At 45.2% G+C, this 18594-nt stretch overlaps 1 long non-coding RNA gene across 1 annotated transcript in view; it reads right to left on the bottom strand.

The window, feature by feature from the left end:
• LOC118151340 (uncharacterized) overlaps positions 1–18594 on the bottom strand; it is a 38278-nt gene that overhangs the window by 11304 nt on the left and 8380 nt on the right. Inside the window, exons 2-3 of the long non-coding RNA XR_013532516.1 lie at positions 7071–7164; positions 4137–4231 (exon numbers count right to left, since the gene is read on the bottom strand). This is a non-coding gene — a long non-coding RNA (uncharacterized LOC118151340). The remainder of the gene's footprint in view (positions 1–4136; positions 4232–7070; positions 7165–18594) is intronic.

Below are 18594 nucleotides of genomic sequence, written 5' to 3'. Positions count from 1 at the left end.
AGACAAAGTTGTAAGCAATTCAAAAATAATACCTTGGCAGCTAGTGATGAAGTGCTAGGTAGAAAAAATTTCAACCGGTAAGAAGCTAAAGTGATTGTGGAAGACAAGGGAGGCTGTGGTAGGTGGGGGTGTCTCAGACAGCATTGCCAGCTGCGGGGAGCAGAAAACCTGCCTCACAGTTGCCCACCATGTAACAGTTTATTTATATCTTGCAACAGGAAGCCCAAGAGGTAAGCAGTCCAGGGCTGGAGACTCCAGGGTGATGTCATGAAACCAGGCTCTTCTTTCCTGGTACACCTTTTCAGCGTTATCTCTGATCATTTAACTTTTAATTTTTTTAATCGACAAATAATAATTATACATATTCATTGGGTACATAGTGATGTTTTGATACATGTAATGTACACTGATCACATCAGGGTAATTAGCATATCCATCTTCTCAAATCTTTATCGTGTCTTGTTGGTAGCATTCAATGTCCTCCATCGAGCTATTTGAAACGATACACTATATGATGTATTAACTATAGTCATCCTGCAGTGCTGTAGAACACTAGAACTTCTTCGTTCTATCTAGCCATCTAGTAATTTTGTATCCTTTAATAAATCTCTCTCTTCTTTCTTTCTCCCTATTTTTTAACGAAGAGAATGAGTCCATGCATGTTATATTTATTTTAAAGTACATAATTGAAAACACTGAAGTTGATATCTTGCTGACATATGGATTTCTCCAACCAGAAATATTCAGGAAAGCCTGATGCTCAAAGAAATAACCAGCTGAGCTTTCTAGTGTGAAAAATAGGGAAAAAGGGCCAAAGCCACATCTGGGTGGATGTGATGTGTGATTGGATGGCACCTGATAGGTATATGTGTGTGCATGTGTGTGTGTGTGTGTGCACGCATGCCTGCAAGGTGACTGATTCATATACTAAGCTAATTCAGTAGAAGCACCCACTCAAAGCCAGAAATGACCATGAGAATATTACTCCAATCTGTACGCATCTCCCACAGAGAAACTCCAATCTGTACCCATCTCCCACAGAGAAACTTGGAAATCTTTTATGAAGAGCATCCAGCTTCCTAAATCTCATATAATGGGAGCTGTGGGACAAATCAACAGCTGCTGAGACATGGTTCTCAAAAGAATTGTTCTGGGATAGTGGGGGAGATAGATTTGGGAAGGAAAGTCTATAGGCAGGGAAATAAAATAGTCCTGGGAGAGATGGGGAGGACCGGACTAGGGCAGGTTATGGGGATGAAGAAGAGGGGGCAGCCTTGAGAATGATGAGGAGAGAATGCTGGAACAGTGGCAGCTGAACAAACAAAAATGAAGGAAGGGCCATGGGGGTGATGGGACCAAAATGCAGCAGCAAGAACTGGAAAGCTGCTTCCGGTCACCAGCAATGTCAGCTTCCCTGTCAGAGAGTCGCTTCTAAGGGGCAAGTCCCAAGAGCTCTCTAAGGAGTCCCTGCAGGGGCCTGTACTTCTTTTGCTGGTGATGCCGGCCAATGAGGGAATCCAAATAGTCACTGAGTACTGGGCATTCATTACTGCCTTGGGAGCCAATGGCAAATTTGTTGAAACATAATAAACATAGCAGCAGCTCTTTGGGGAGTTTGTAAAAAGGCATACCAAGCAACCTAGGTCACTGAACACTTGAGTGAGTGGGTCACTGCTTGGTGGAGACCCTGTTGGGAAGTGGTGTAAATCCCTCTAAAAACTTAGGGCTATGACTATAACTTAGCAAGAAAGGGAGGTGGGTTAGTTCCAGAAAGGTTCCTTTCCAATAGATTATAAGTGCATTTTTTCCTTCCTCTCTTTCTTTTTCTTTCTTTCTTTCTTCCTTCCTTTCTTTCTCTCTCTCTCTCTCTCTCTCTCTCTCTCTCTCTCTCTCTCTCTCTCTCTCTCTCTCTCTCTCTCCTTCTTTTTTGAGACAGTGTCTTGCTCTGTCATCCAGGCTGAAGTGCAGCAGCCTGAACATGGCTAACTGCAGCCTTGACATCCTAGTCTCAAGGGATCCTCCTGCTTTAGCCTCTCCTGTAAGTGGGACCACAAGCATGTGCCACCACACCTGGCTAATTTTTATATTTCTTTTGCAGAGACAGGGTCTCACTTTGTTGCCCAGGCTGGTCTTAAACTCCTTGGCTCAAGCAGTCCTCCTGCCTCAGCCTCCCAAAGTGATGGGATTACAGGCATGAGACTCTGTGCCTTGCTGCATTTATTTCTCTTTATGTGGCTAGTTAAACTGGTTTCAGTTGCTCAAATATTCCACTCTTCCTGGGCCAGGCACTGTTCTAAGTCCTGGGGAACAAAACAGGCAAAAATCTCTCCTCTCACAGAATTTAGATTTCTAGTAGGAGGAAACACCCCAAATCCAAAATAAGCATCATAGTCTATTTATAGTATACTGGTTCCTTTGTTTTCCTATGTTAAACAGGGCTCTTAAAACATATTAGAGTTAAATGTTGCGCATATACATCCTTTATTATGTAATAATAAATAAGGATTTACACTTATAAATTATTCTACTTGTTTCTTCTTTAACCACAAAATCAAAAGGAGATTTGGCCTACAGCACATGATAGTTAATCAGTAATAGGCAAACTTTTGAGCATCTGTTACTCCTATGTTTTTTATTCAAGCATTTGAGAGAATTAAAGATGGAAGCATCAAAGGCTCAGAAGTGAAATGTCCAAAGATCAGTCAATTGACAAACAAGACCCAGGGATCTCAATTCACGGGCTCAGGTGGTACACATTCTCCACCACCTGCCTGAAACTACCACTTCCATGATCCAGACAAAGCTGGTTGCCATGGGTACACATGCATACATCTCATGGAAAAGATATCATGAAGTGTATAGCTCTCCTTAGGTGACAAAGCACTTTTGCGTTTGTTATCTCACTCCACACTCCACATAAGCTTGCCAGATTTAACAAATAAAGTCACGAGGCACACAGTTAAATTTGAGCAATATTTGGGACATGCTTGTACTGAAAAAAAAGATCATTTATCTGACATTCAAATGCAACTGGATTTTCTGTATTTTGTCTGGCAACTCTAACTCTCAACCCTCAGGAGCAGACAATATTAGCGTCTCCATGTGATTACCGAGGCTCAGAAAGTAAATTGCCTACAGTCAGTAATGGATCAAAGGGTGAAAGAACTGCGCTTTCGTCCTTTTACTGGTTGCTGGGAGAATGATTGCTCCCGGATCTCATCTTTGGGCCTCAGATGTGCTGGGGCCAAGTGGGGTGATCTCAGGGCTAGGAGGGAAGGGGACTTTTTCAGGGAGGCCAGCCATGGAGGGACCGGCCATTATGAGTAGTCTTCATAACAGAGGGCAGGGGCGGGGAGGCCTTGATGCTTTGTTGCAATTTAGTTTGGGTTTGTTTACTGTACCAGGGCCTGGGCACTTCAGCCAAGAAGGCTGGAAATGCAAGAAGCCATCTGGAGCCGTGTGCTGAGTCACAGGGCCCAGAGAAAAACAGGAACATCGTGACGCCAGAGCAAGGGTAGGGAGAAATCTCCCTCAAGATTTCTGTGGGCATCGGAAATAGAAACTGATCCCTTTGAAGCATCTATTGCTAGAGATCCAAGTCTCTAGCAGATCACCGGGAGGTTTCAATTCAGTTCCTATTAAGCGCCAACCGAACGTATGTGAGAATGTCAGGGAAGCAGTTGGTGAAGGGGCAGCCTTATTAATTTGATTTTATTTATTTGAACAGAGCAAACCCCTGTTCAATCCTGACTCATCCTCTTTCTTCTCTTACTGCCCATTTGCCCTTGAGCAGATCACTTAAACTTTTTGACCTTGTTTTCTGTTCAGTAATAATAATTCTTGTCTCATTGAGATAGTGTGAGCACTTAAAGGGAATTACATTTTTCAAAAGCATCTTGCACAGATCTGGCACACAGTCAGTGGTAGGTCTTCTTAGCATAGGGATATAAAAAGATCTCTCTGTGGGGCTGGTGTGGGGATTAAATTGGATGACATGTCTTTACTTTCAAGCAAGCTCTGGACTGAGCTCTTAGTAAGGTTTCAGCTAAGGAGAGAGATTTCTTTCTTCCTCCCTAGACACTGGGGTAACTGGTTCTGGTCCCCCAGGGTTCTAGTTAGTGGAGCTAAATACGTACATGCACAATGAATGTTTACACAACATCCACTCATTTCATTCCACAAATATTTCTTTTAACGTTGTACACATCACTGGCTCATCCTTTGTAGAGGCCTAGAAAAACAAAATTAGGATAAATACCACCATTTTGTTGCTGTCGTTTTTAAATAAATGTTCTGTGCCAGGCACTATGCTAAGTACTTTGCATGCATTGAATTCTCAGAGAAATCTTTTCAAATTTGTGCTATCATAATCCTCATTTTACAGATGGAGAGACTGAGGCTCAGAAGAGTTGACTGTGCTGCCCAAATGCACAGAACTAGTGGGTAGCAGAGTCAAGGATCAATCCCAGACCTGATTCTCTAAAAAGTTCTGACTGTCACACTATGTGTGAGTCCCAGAGGGAGAAAAACACTCATTTGGAAATTTAGAGTTACTCATGCATGAAGATACATAAACAACACAAGGTGGCAAGATGGTCAAATCCTGAGAGAGAGGCTGGTCATCAGAGTTATGGCAGTTCTGGGCCGGGAGAGGATCCCTGAGAGCTGTACCATGAAAGGGGCTTTCTAGAAAGTGAAAGTGAAGGTGGGGAGTAAAGCAACAACTTGAAAAATGACATGGAGCAGGTCACAGAGCAAAGGCAGGTTGAGCAGAAGCCCAGACGGCTTGGCCAAGTACAGGTTGAACTCAGCAGAGGTCAGCTGACCAAGCCAAGGTGTGCTTTGGAGAGCAAAAGGAGGAGGGTTGAGCTGGCACAGTCTGGCTGGCTGGTATTAGTTTCTAGAATAATAAGCTCCTCAGCTTGGCTGGTGACTTCTAGCCTCGGAAACATCACTGCTTAGAGGATTCCTCTGTATCACAGATAGGACCTGAGCAGTGGAGCTAACAGTTGTTTCCGTTATTGGAAAGGGAGGAAGTTTCTGCAGAGTAAGTGGGCATGATCTGTCCTGCAAGATGGCCTCAACCTTTACTCTCCTGGGTAAGAGGAGACAATGATATTTCCATGGCCAGAGCATTTCACTAAGAAGCCCACAAGCTAATGGTCATTAAAGCAAACTCAGAGATGGCACGACCTTTCTGCAGACCACAGTAATATATATGAAGAGGATTAAAGTAATGTAACTCTTTGATCTCACAATTTTACTGCTGGAATTAATCCTAGGGAAAGGGTGATAGAGAGATGAGAAAATGTGTGTATGGACAAAGATGGTCACTGTAGAATGTAGTTTTAACTTGCAAACACAAGAATCAGAAATATTCCACCTAGTCTATATAATGGGGGCTTAGTTAAAAATTATGACCCAGGCCGGGCACGGTGACTCACCCCTGTAATCCCAATACTTTGGAAGCCTCAGGTAGGTAGATCACTTGAGGTCAGGGGTTCAAGACCAGCCTGGCCAGTGTCGGGAAACCCTGTCTCTACTAAAAATATAAAAAAATTAGCTGGGTGTGATGCACCTGTAATCCCAGCTACTCGGGAGGCTGAGGCACAAGAATCACTTGAACCCAGGAGGGGGAGGTTGCAGCAAAGAGATCACACCATTGCACTTCAGCCTGGGTGATAGAGTGAGACTCAGTCTAAAAAAAAATAAAATAAAATTATGATCCATCTATACGAGGGAATGCTCCACTTTCATTAAAAGTCGAGGCGGTCACATCACAGCAAGGGGAAAATCAGTTAGTATGACACCAGCTCATAAGTACATTAATCCAATTCATTCACTTATTAACTATTTAATGAAGATGGGCTATAAGCCAAGCACCATTCTGGGTACCGGGGATATAGAGGGGAACAAGTTTAGGGTGGAAATTTGTTTGGGAGAAGACGGGCAGTAAACATATAGACTTAAGAATACACAGGATAATTTCTGAGTGTGGCACACAATACCATGAAGAAAGTCACATAAGATGGGCTAGTTTCGTGTGTGTGAAGATGGAGGGATTATCCAAGGAGGTGACATTTCAGCCGTGACTTGCATGCTGAAAAAAAATGCACTCTTGAAGATCTGGGGAAGAGCATTTCAGGCAAAGGAGCAAAGGCCTTGAGGGGCAATGCCATTGGAGTATTAGGAGGGGAAAAAGCAAGAGAAATAATTTGTGAGTAGAGAGAAAAGATGCAGGAGAGGCAAGCATCTCTTGAGGTCAGAGGTTCAAGACCAGCCTGGCCAGTGTGGTGAAACCCTGTCTCTACTAAAAATATAAAAAAATTAGCTGGGTGTGGTGCACCCAGATCACACAGTGATCACACAGAGACTGAAAGCCAAGGTGAAGTGTTGATAAGGAGTTTGGATTTCGTTTCAAGTGCAATGGAAAGCTACTGGATTCTAAGTAGGTAATTATTATACAGTTGACCCTCACACAACACAGGTTTGAACTGTACAGGTCCACTTACATGTGGCTTTTCTTTCACCTCTGCCACCCCTGAAATAGCAGGACCAACCCGTCCGCTTCCTCCCCCTCAGCCTACTCAAGATGAAGACGACAAGGGTGAAGACCTTTATGCTGAGCTACCTCTGCTAAATGAACAGTAAATATACTTTCTCTCCCTTATAACTTTCTCAATACCATTTTCTTTTCTCTAGCTTCCTTTATTGTAAGAATACAATATACAATATATATAACATACAAAATATGTTAATTGACTGTTATGTTCTCAGTAAGGCTTACAGTCAATAGTAGGCTATTTGTAGTTAAGCTTTTGGGGAGTCAAGAGTTGTATGCAGATTTTCAACTGTGAAGGGGGTCAACACCCCAGCTTCCGTATTGTACAGGGGTCAACTGTCTTTAACTTTATGTATCGAGAAGGAAATATACCAGCAGGTTAGTAGAGATTATCAAGAAGTAGTAGGGTAATAAACCATTTTTAAAACTCTGTGTGCTATTCTGTAACTCCCAAACTTTTGTAATTAGAAACAAACAGTAATTTCTATTTAAAAAATAAACAACTCACCAGAGAGCAACATCAACAGATGATGACCATTGCATGGAGCTGCAGTCTGAAGAGATTTTTCCCTGTGCAATCTCATTTGATTTTCACAGTGACCCTGCGAGCAAAGCCAGACCACTGTAATTAAGATCTCCATTTTGGAGGTGAGGACATTGAGGCTGGGAGCTGAAAAGAGGCTGAAGCAGGAAATGACAAAACTGGGACAAGAATCAAGGTTCCACAGCCCCCGTCCAAGCTTTCTGATTTTGCCGCCCAGCCAGGCTGATGACTGGGTCTGCATCAGATTCATCCAGAGACCCCAGAACCCTAACAAGAAGTCTACAGGGTTATTCTCCTGCTTAGGGGAGGACAGGGATGGACCTACAGCCCCCAACTGCAGATGACCGAAACAAAAAGAAGGATCTTTCCCATGTGGTAGATGCTCACCAAACATTTGCTGAATTAATGCAATAGCTTGCTTTTGGGGGAAATGCCACCTTTGGGAAGTGTTTTTACTAACTTTCCAATTTAGTAGCTGTGCAACCTCCTTTGTAAGAAAGAGATAAGGCCTGTGCTCACTCACCTCAATGAAGTTGGAGTGCAGGTTCTGGAGCCAGAATGTCTGGGCTTGAATCCACTGCTACCATTGACCACCAGCTGTGACCTACACTTTCCACCTCAGTTTTCTGATCTGTGAAGTGGGAGTAATAATGATGGCCTCCTTGGGTTGCTGTTTGGACTAAATGAATGAATGAGTGCTTTGAAGAGGTGTTGGCATATAGCGTGTACTCCATAAGTGTCAGAGGTTAGTAGCATTAGCACGATAGGGCTGCTGAAAGGGTGAAGCGAGAGGCTTTTGGCAGCATGGGCAGAGCTGAGCAGGGTCTCAATAGGTGGTGGTTGCTGCGGCAGCCCTTCCACCCCCGTGACTTCCCTTGCCGCTGCCTCAGTGGTTATTCACAGGAAACATACAGAAATGCACTGCACATCATTTTTTAGAGATGGGACACCCTTATCCACCAGAAGGGTCCTTTGCCAAGTCAAATAACAGATCTGCACTCTCTCATCTCAGGAGGTTTCTGTCTGTTCAAGGTCACGTGAAGAATTTCCTGGCACTTTCCAGTGTCTCTGCCTCTAATTCATTTAAAGAGCCACCTTTTAAATTTCAAGCTTGACATTTGCTTAATAACATGTATGGAGCCTGCCCTGGTGAGTGGCCACGGGGTCTCCACCCCATCCCTCTGTCCTCCACTCCTGTTTTCAAACTTAACAGTTTAAGGTCCACCAATAAGTTTGCTATCACTGCATACCACGTGGTCTAGTCTTTCCCTCAATGTTTGTCTTTAACTTGTCTCCCATTTAAAACTTAAAATACATTTCTTCAAAAGAAAAACTTACTACCATAGATGGAAAGCCAATCCCATCTGCTACAAATAGAAGCTAGCCATAAAAAGAAATACCACGAAAATAAAACTATATTATGAAATTGTAGAATATTTACTTCTAGAAGAATAGGGTTACCTATGGAAGACTCTGGGCTTGAGACCTGTTTGATTCCTATTTGAAAGGGAGATTTAGAGAGGTGTTAAAGTTTGAGAGAGGCGTTAAAGACCTATTAGTATCAAAGTGAGATTTCCTTGCTGGTGTAATGAGAAAGATTGAAGAGAATTTTCACAGGAGAAAACCTCTCATCACACGATGCAGTGTGTTTGTTTCTTTGTCTTTTCACTTTCCCCTACTCCCCAGGGGCAAGGGGTTCCCTATTATACGATTCAGTTCTTTATTGAGAAGAGTTAAAGAGAGAGCAGCCCAGCCCCTGCTTCTTGCTTATTATATCATGCAAATAAGACTCTTTCCCTGCTTTGAAATGAGGGAGCTGGATTAGAGAAGTGTTCTTCTCGGAGGATCTCCAGGCCTTGAAAGTCTGCGAGGCCCCATCCAAAAGTTTGTTTGGCTGCTGTCCTAGTCCATTCAGACTGCCATAACAGAATACCATAGACTGGATGGCTTATCAACTATGGAAATGTGTTCCTCACAGTTTTGGAGGCTAGAAGTTAAAGATGCGGCACTGGTAGGTTTGGGGTCTCATGAGAGTCTGCTTTCTGGTTCACAGAGCACTCCTTCTGGCTCACCCTCACATGGCAGAAGAGGCCAGGCAGCTCTCTGGGGTCTCTTTCTAAGGGCACCAATCCCATCAATGGGACTCCAGCATCATGACCTAATCACCTCCCAAAGCCCCCCCTACTATACCATCGCCTGGAGGTTAGCTTTGTGTTGGGGGTGGCCAGACAAAAACATTGTCTATAGCAGCTGCACATAAACGTGTTCTCACCTGCTGAGGAACAGAGTTGCAACCTCTCAAGAGGATGGCCCCATGGTAGGGGTTGTGTAGCTGAATCTTCCTGATGAGTAAAGACGTAGGCTCCATCACATACCCACAAATAAATTCACGTTTCCTGGGGGTGGATTTTCTGCTCGTTGAGCTGAGCAGATGGCTGTGCTTGAAATGAAAGAGGAAGTTGCTAAACCCCTCTCTCTGCCCAGTGCAGAATTTGGAAAAAACAACCAAATAACTAGTTAACTTCAGGTTCTGCCCGCCCCCTGTTTCAGTAGCCCCGGCAGATTCCTCCTGTGGTGGTTTCCTTATCAGAGTCCCTGGCAGGGATTGCCAGTGCATCACTCCTAAATTATTATGTCTTCCTATCTCCTTCCTTCTAGATCAGAGGGGACCTGCCTCCTCTGAGTGCTGCATGTGGTTTTCTCAGCCTGATGCTCAAGACCTTGTGCAGTATCATTTCAGCCTACAATCTGACTGCACCCCTGGCTGCTGGGATTTCCTTCCTTGAACCCTCTGCTTCTGAAAAGCTGGTTACCTGGCACACAGCAGGCATAAAGAAATGTCTTTGCGTGAAAGAATATGCCTTATGCTGGGCTATAGTTTGCTTCAGTTCATCTCAACGTGCATTTCTTGAGTGTCCAGGACAACTGGTGCTTGAAGACTTCCTAGATGCCAGACACTGGTAGCTTGGCCACTGTTCCAATTTGCCCTGAACCTCCCCAACCAAACTGGGACAGTTGGGCATCCTAATAAATTAGGCTCAATGCATTCTATTTTCATGGGACTTCTGACATAGTGAGAGTGGATAACATTAAACAAATTACCTCACAAAGAAATGCATAATTACAAACATGCTGGGTGCAAAGGACAAGTCAACCCTGAGGTAGGCACTGTGGATATGAAGAGAAAAAGACACAGTCAGGCCTTGGTGAAGCACCCTGCTTGTAATTAGGAGAGAGAGGGACACACAGCTTATTTAATGTAAAGTGATGAGCGCAGTAAGTCAGAAACCTACACTTTCTCGTCCCTGTTCACATTATACTGTTTCTATTTTAATTGGGGTTTCAAACATTAGAAACCCACTCTGGGGAATTAATAGAGGTGTATTGAAAGGAAAAGCTGAAAAATAGGCCTTGGAAGAGAGAGAAACAACTGTTTCTTAGGGAACTGAGATAGTCAAAAAATAATGCCAGAACAAAAGAACATGCTTTGTTCCACTTCCATTAGAAAAATTGACTCTAGCTCTTCAGTGCCCTTGGGTTTCTCTGCCCAATATTCTAATTCCAGGAAGAAAGTATATGATGGCCAGGCTTGGGTCTCATGCCAGCCCCTTGGCCAGTCTAGCGAGGCACCATGAATTAGAAATTCCACCGAAACCATGTGCAGCTGGGCATGGGGATGGGCAGTTGCTATGGGAAATGGAGGAGCTGGTGCTGGGAAGGTGAAGGCCACAGCTGCCTGCTGTCTCCTCTTCAGAAAGGGTCCCAGACTTTGCCTTCTCCAGCATCTCTTTCACCATGGTCACTGCCCTTGGAGAGCCTCTCTGCTTGCTTTTGATCCAGAATATTCTGTTACCATGGATAGCACCAGGCTGACAGCTGTGTGTCTTATTCAGCCACCCCGACTATTATCACCTTGGAGCAGGCGCTGTGTCCTTGGGCACAGCTAGTACAATGCCTGGCCAGTGAAGAGACTCCATAAGCATTGCTGAGTACTTTCCAGAGAGTTTTGCAGAGCACGTGGCCATCCTTCCCTGGCCCACTGCCCTCTGACCAAACCAGCCTTCTTCCTACATCACAAGCACTCTGAACAGCTTTGTAGCCCACCTCACTATTCCTTCATCCCATGTTGCCTGCTTTGCCGGTCTTGTGACTCAGGGGTTCTCAACTGGGGGTAGCTTTGCCCTCCAGGGGAACACTGGCAATGTCTGAAGACATTGTTTGGTTGTCACCCTGGAAAAAGAGATGCTACTGGCATCTTGTGGGTAAAGGCCAGGAATGCTGCTAAACATCCTGTAATGTACAGGACGATCCCCCAACAGAGTTATGGGACCCACAATGTCCACAGTGCCGAGGTCAGGAAAGCCTGCAGCGGGGCTCAATCCCTACAGCCCAGAGACCCTCCCGTTTGGGAGGCCTTCCCTGAGCATTTCCCATTTCTTTCTCTCATGCCCCCCACTGTATTTCCTTCACAACACCTTGTCCTGGCCTAAAATGATCCTGCCTGCTTGTTCAGTTGCTGGCTTGGTGCCTGTCTTGTGCACTAGATTGGTCCTATGAGAGTGACTCCCGTGGGCCTTGCTCGTGGGGGGCTTTCCTGCATGGAAAGTAGCACATGGCATACAGTGGGCTGCTCAGTAAACACGTCTTGCAGGAATGCTGAATAAAGAAATATGACCTCAACTTTTCTTTTACTTTATGTTTTTAGTTTTTGAAACAGGTTCTCACTCTATTGATCAGGCTGGAGTACAGTGGTGTGATCACAACTCACTGCAGCCTCAGCCTCCTTGGCTCAAGCGATCTTCATAGCTCAGTCTCCTGAGTAGTTGGGACTACAAGTGTGCACTACCATGTCCAGATAATTTTCTTTTTAATATTTCTAGAAACAAGGTCCCTGAGTCTTTCTGTGTTTCCTAGGCAGGTCTTGAACTGCTGTGCTCAAGCAATCCTCCCACCTCAGCTTCCCAAAGTGCTGGGATTACAGGCATGAGTTATTGTGCCCAGGCTCAACTTTTCAAAGATCAGTGGTTAGAGAGCTTGGCTGTGAACTCCAGTTTCTTTCAGGCTGGCTCTCTTTGTGTGTCTGTGTTTATTTCCACAGCCAGTTCACATTCAGTCTCTGTTGTTGGCTGGCTGTGTGGGCTTTTGGCAAATTTCTGAAGCCTCCCAGGTCTCAGTCTCTGCACCTCTACAGTGGGGCCATTATGATCAGCCCCTTCATCACAGAGACGTAATGGGAAGTAAATAAATGAACATACAGCACTTAAGAAAACGCCTGACTCAGAAAAGCCTCCATAAACATCATCTATCAGCAGCAGCAGCATCATGTTCTGGCTGGGGCAGGCGATGGGGATGACAGAACAAGCTCTGGGTCCCTACCAGAAGATTAGGGGATTAATGCAGCTTGCAAGGCCAAAGCTGTCCCCATTTGGTTTTGCCAGATCTTGCTCCCTCCATGAAATAAACCGGATGAAGCCTTTATCCAGCCCTTGTTTTGAGAAGGAGGCAAGCAGAGAGCATGGATTTAATGTGGCAGATGGTGCTGTCCTTGAATTATGAAACCAAAGGAGGAAATTAAAGTGCTCCATTGCAACAGATATGGGCCAGCCGGGGTAGAAGGCAGGAGGTGGGGCAGAAAGGAGGGCAGGAAGGAGGTGCTGTATCAATCAGGCAATGACTGTTCTCCAGGGTAGCAGGAGTCCTAAGATTAAAGAATTTTGTAGCCCCAAATAATTTTAGAATCTTCATCTTACATAGGCAAATGAGGCCCAGAGAGGGAAAGTGACTGTGAAGGTCACACACCCAGTTATTGGCAGAGCAACTCACACGTCCTGATTCCTTGAACAGTATTATTTTTTGGGTGCCCCAAGCCAAGGCCAGTGGCAGACCCTGTCCCAAGGCTTCCTGATTTGGGGCAGCTCTGCTTTGTGAGGACTTCGCTGGATGGGCACCCAGTCTTCAGAGAGAGCCCAGGGTCAGGCAGTGCAATCCCTGGGTCTTCTCTGCAGGAGCTCTCCTCTGAGCACACAGAGAGATATGAGCCACTGTCCTGGAGCCATTCTGCTTGTGTCTGAAGCCCAGCAACCATAATAAGTTTTTACTCTCCTGGAATGTCAGTTTCCTTATCTATAAAGTCGGAAAAATAATAGGCTCTTCCTTATGGAGTTGCTGTGAGAATTTGATGAACTGTCATCACCATAAAGTTTTTTGTCCTTGGCTTGGCACATAGTAAATGTTCAATAAAATGTCAGTTCTCTTTGCAGCCCAGAATTGACTTCACAGTCTAAAGGTCCCCTTAGGCTGTGAGCTCCTCAAGGCAGTTGTGTATGGCACAGCTTTTGTTCCCTGTTCCTTGTTCAGCACCTGTCACCTGCTAGGGGCTCAGGAAATGGCAGTGGCCAATGCCAGGACCCCTTGAGGGCACCCATTTCTCAGTGGCCACCGTGGAGCACCGGGTAATGCTGCCAGCGATAAAAGTGACTCTGTTACTCATTTAGACTTTAATCCTAAATGGATAAAGCAACCTTCCTGTCCAACAGTGAACCAGCCCCGTGATGAGGGCTGTGTTTGTTTTCCCAGCCTTTCTCTGTAGCAAGGAGCCTTTCCCCAACGACACCGTAGGCTATTTGCATTTAAATTGGTTTTCTCTCATTATAGAAATCTCTTAGGTCAGCTGGAGTTTCCATTTTCCTCCCAGTCAGTTTGGAGCCTCCATTTCTCGCTTGAGGGTCCCTCGTGCTTTCCTCCCTCTCCCTGGCAGTGAGATGTGATCACGTATTCTCACTGCGGAGACCAGATATCCTGAGAAAGGCGTCTGCATCCCGTGGAGCTCAGAGTGTGTCTCACAGGAGAAAGGGGAGGGGAGGGAGGCGGGGAATGGAATATCCTGGCCCCTGCAGTTACAGGAGGAGACCCCGTGGTGCTTCAGCTTCAGGATTTAGGACTCATTTTCTCATTTATTCCAGAAACATCTACGTAGCATACTGCTGGAAGCTTGGAATGCAGAGAAAAATAAAATACACTTACTGCCTTCCAGGAGCTCCCTGTCTAGGGAAAGAGAGAGAAAAGCAAAATTTTTTAAATATCTGATATTCTCAAATAATTGCTTTAATATGGATCAGAAAATATTCCAGCCATACTAGAGGCTTTCAGGTAATGTTTATCATAAACTAGAGTCTCTCTCTCTGTCTCCCCTCACTCTCTCTTTCTCTGTCTCACACACACATTACTCTACATACATGCACACACACATGTGCATACATAGTAGCTAACATGGTTATAGCACTGCCTATGTGGACAGCTACTCTTGTAAGATAGATATATACACATGCATATGCACATATATATGCACATTCATATATGTATAAGTTACATGTTTAAATATAAATGTAATGTACATTATACACTTAATCTTCATGAGAAGCCATGAAGAAAGTATTTTTATTATCATTGTTTTACAGATGAGGAAATTGAGACACAGAGAGAATAAGTCACTTGCCAAGGTCATTGCTAATATTAGCTTGGTGCAAAAGTAACGGCAGTTTTTGCCATTACTTTTGCAGCAAGCTGTAACTATACAACCAGACTGGAACCCAGGCAGTCTGGCTCCAGAGCTTATGTTCCTCATCTTATGCTGGAACCACACAATAAAAAGTGATGTGCTCTTGCATTTTCTCATCTAGTTCATCTTTCAAAAGGTGCTGGCCAAGATCCATTACCCCAATTTTCTGACCCATTTATGGGCTGTGAGCCATGGTTTGTGGAGACTGAAGTGAACCCTGGAAGGAGTGTGCTCAAGTCCTCCAGGAGAATCAGGGAGGAGATCCTTGTGTTGGGGCTTGAAGAGTGACTTGGAATTTGGCAGATGGAGAAGAGGAAGGGCAGGATAATTCATGAAGAACAAGCATGTGGCAATCCCCATAGTATGAGCAAGCCTGGAGTCTAGGGATCCTCATTACGGAGCAGATGGGTCTAGGGATCCCTCATTATGGAGCGGATGGGTCTAGGGATCCCTCATTATGGAGCAGATGGGTCTAGGGATCGCTCATTGAAGAGCGGCACTCAGGTGTGGTAGAGGCAGAGCAGATGGTGAGGCATGAGACTGGCAAAAACCAGATTACAACAGGTCTTGAATGTCACAAACAAGAGCATGGGCTTTTCCTGAGGGCGGTGGGCATGAAGGAATTTGAGCAGGAGAGGGACATGACCTGTTAGGAAGATCACTGTAGCTCTAGGGTGGATGGTCACCTGGACAGGGAAAAACTCAAGGCTAAGAGACAGTGTAATCGATAAAGCTGACCAACGGGTACAAAGGCTGTCATTCACTGAGTATATTTAATAGGGTTGGGGGGTTTGCCCAGCACACCAATGTGTGACATAGAGCTTCATCTACCCCAAGGGATGTCTTTGTCTCATTCAACCAGAGACACCTTACAAGACAGTGGTGGCCCTGGCATGTGCTAGTCAATGGGAGCTGTGAAAGGGCTGAGTTGAGCAGTGGCGTTTGAGGAAGCAATGGGAGATTAGTCACACAAAGTAGAATGAGGCAAAGTAATGGTGGCCAACCCAGTGTCAGGGCTGAGGGAGAGCAAAGAGGTGGGAATGGTGCTCAGGTCTCTGTCTCCCTCAACCAGAGAAACCTTTAATCCTTTACTCTTACGCAAAGGGTTGGCAAGCTTTTTCTATAAAGAGCCAGATGGAAAATATTTTAGGCTTTTCAAGCTCTGTGACCTCTGTCACCGCCACTCCACACTGCCATTTTATTGCTAAAGCAGCCAGAGATCACACATAAATAAACTGTGTTCTGATAAAACTTTATTTAACAAAACAGGCAAGGGACCAGATTTGGTCCTAGGGATATCATTTTTTGACCCCTGTGCTATACCATGAAGTAAGCAAAGTGCCAGGTAGACTGCCAACTGGGTGTGTCAGGTTGCTGTTAAGTGAGAGAAAGGCAAGAACCCTTCTCAGACACAGAGGGACCATCTATCTCTCCTGGAGGATGCTTACATGATCATAAAAAGATTCACTTGAAATTGTGGGGTTTCCACAATTCCAACTTCTCACCCTGGGAAACCAGCTCTGGCAGGATGGAGATAGGGTGTCTAGCCAGACACAGTCTCTGTTACAGTCAGAGTGGAGGTCCTGGTCTGATACTGCCACTGGGTACAAATCCAACGCAATAGTAACACTAGCTAAACTTCATCAAATATTCTTTCTACACCAGGAACTGATCTCATTTAATTCCAACAAAAACCCAACAGGGCAAGTAGGTACTGTTACATATCCCCAATTTACAGACAAGTAGACTGAGGCACAAAGAGGTTCAACAAGTCACCCACATCATATGGCTAGCAGGTAGTAGAACTGAGGCTTGCAACTCAGGCGGTACAATCCCAGAGCCTGAGTTGCCAATCACTCTCCAAAACTGAGGCTGTCAAGCCACATGGATGCTCACTGCCATCACAGCAAACCCACGTGCTATCCCTGACACACAGGCTGAAGCTAGCTACTCAAGGACTTGGGAGTCTTTTGTCCTCTGACCTGCCTCGTGCCATTGTCAAAAACAAGCAGATGCAGTGAGACAGATCCATCTGCTTCAAAACAAACATCAGCAGCCACAGAGGAGGCACAGCTCTCTGAAATCTCTGCTATTAAGCTAAGTGGTTGTCAGAATGAGTTCAGACAAACTGGATATATTTATATGTGAAGGTATTGCCCTCTGAGGGGGTGGAGGCAGAAAATGAATGATCTTCATGTGCTTGCTCTGTGAACATCCACCGAGAACTCCTGGGTTCCCTGTCCCTGGCCTCCTGGAGAGCACCCTCTGGGAGGGAGCCAGGCACAGAAGCAGACGGTTCAAATGCCCTGGACGTCAAGCATGGTGGGGTGAACCCAGGGTGCACTGGGGACGTAGAGCAGGGACATCTGACTTAGCCTGGGTATAGGGACCTGGAGCCAAGCCCAGATTGGCTGAAGGGTCGAGTGGCAGCCAAGAATATTCCAGGCAGAGGGAATAGCATCTTCAAAAACAAGCGGGATTTGAGGTCTTGCTGAAGGTGAGGACATGATATAGAAAGGATCCAGCTGGAGAGGCTGGGGACAGGTACTAGGGAAGTCTGCCACCCAGCCAGCGGGCCTGGACAACTCTGGGCTGGAGGCCACCTTGTTCTCAGCTCCTCTTTGCAACTAGAACAGCCTCTGAGTTCTAGATGAAATGCAAGGTGCTTGCCAAGAATGTGGTAATGCCAAGAACACTCTGCTGAGGTTGCATCTTGAAATAGTAAAAACGAGAGATAGTAAATCACTTTGGTCACACTGTGCATTCATTATACCCTGCACTTGCAGAGGTTTAATTTGCTATACTCACTGAAAGTTTGAAAGTGGGCAGATATTAATATTGCCATCAGCCCCTTGTAGTATTAAAAATGTTAACAGCTCCCGTTTTAGGGGCGCTCATATTGGCCAGCACATTGGCTTAGTGCTTTATATATTATACTGTCCTGTTTAACGCAGGAACAATCTGAGGCTCAGAGCGATTCAATAACTTGCTCAGTGTCATTTGTTGAGGAAAGGAAGAAGCCAGAGCCCAAGCCCACACCTGCTTGACATCTGAGCCCAGGGTCCTCCCACTGGGCCCCCTTGCCCTGACATCCTGTGATTCAAGGACTTTGTGAATTTCTGAAAATGTTTTCATCTGTTGGTAGGTTTGCCCCTCCAAAGAATCTTCTTATAAGGTAAGGAATCTTGGCTCAGAGAGCTAAAGCGTCCTCTCCAAGGTCACACAGCTTTTGAAGGGGCAGACTGGAGACTGGAACTGAGCTCTCACGATTGCAAACCCAAAGTTGTCTCTTTACCATGGTTCCCAAGTACACAGCAAAGAAAATGGACAGCTAATGTACCCACCAGCTATGATTCTTTAAGAAACCCCAAACTCGTATTCCCTTAATCTTTGGCAGGTATTCATCAAACAGTCAAAAGACAAATACCTAGGAGAGCAGAATGTGCAGGTCACAGCCAGAATGACATCATAAGGAGCAGACTGTGCCAAGCACACATCATTTCCTCTGACAGGATGGCAGGCTGGGATAAAGCTGAAGCCACTGACTTTGTCAGTTCCCCTGGTTTTGAAGGACAAGCTACATCAGCTCCACAGAAACAACTGAGGACTGAAAAGGGGACAAGTCACACCACACACCCACAGAGGCACACACACAGACACTCACAGACACGCCGACACACACACACAAACAGACATGCAGAAAGAGAGACACACTGAAAGACATATCAGTAGGCACATAGGTATAGAGACACATAAATACACCCACACATCCCCAAAGACACATGTGCAGACTCACAGATACACACACATATACACACACAGACACACAGGCAAACACACTTGCCTGCCTCTCTTCCATGTGTAGTTATGCAAATACACAGATGCAGATACACACACACATTTACACACTCACAGAAATGGGCACGCACA

The sequence above is a fragment of the Callithrix jacchus genome, chromosome 2, assembly GCF_049354715.1.
Source record: "Callithrix jacchus isolate 240 chromosome 2, calJac240_pri, whole genome shotgun sequence".
Lineage (NCBI taxonomy): Eukaryota > Metazoa > Chordata > Mammalia > Primates > Cebidae > Callithrix > Callithrix jacchus.
Note: the sequence above shows the minus strand (reverse complement) of the source record. Positions and strands in the feature narration are given on the sequence as shown.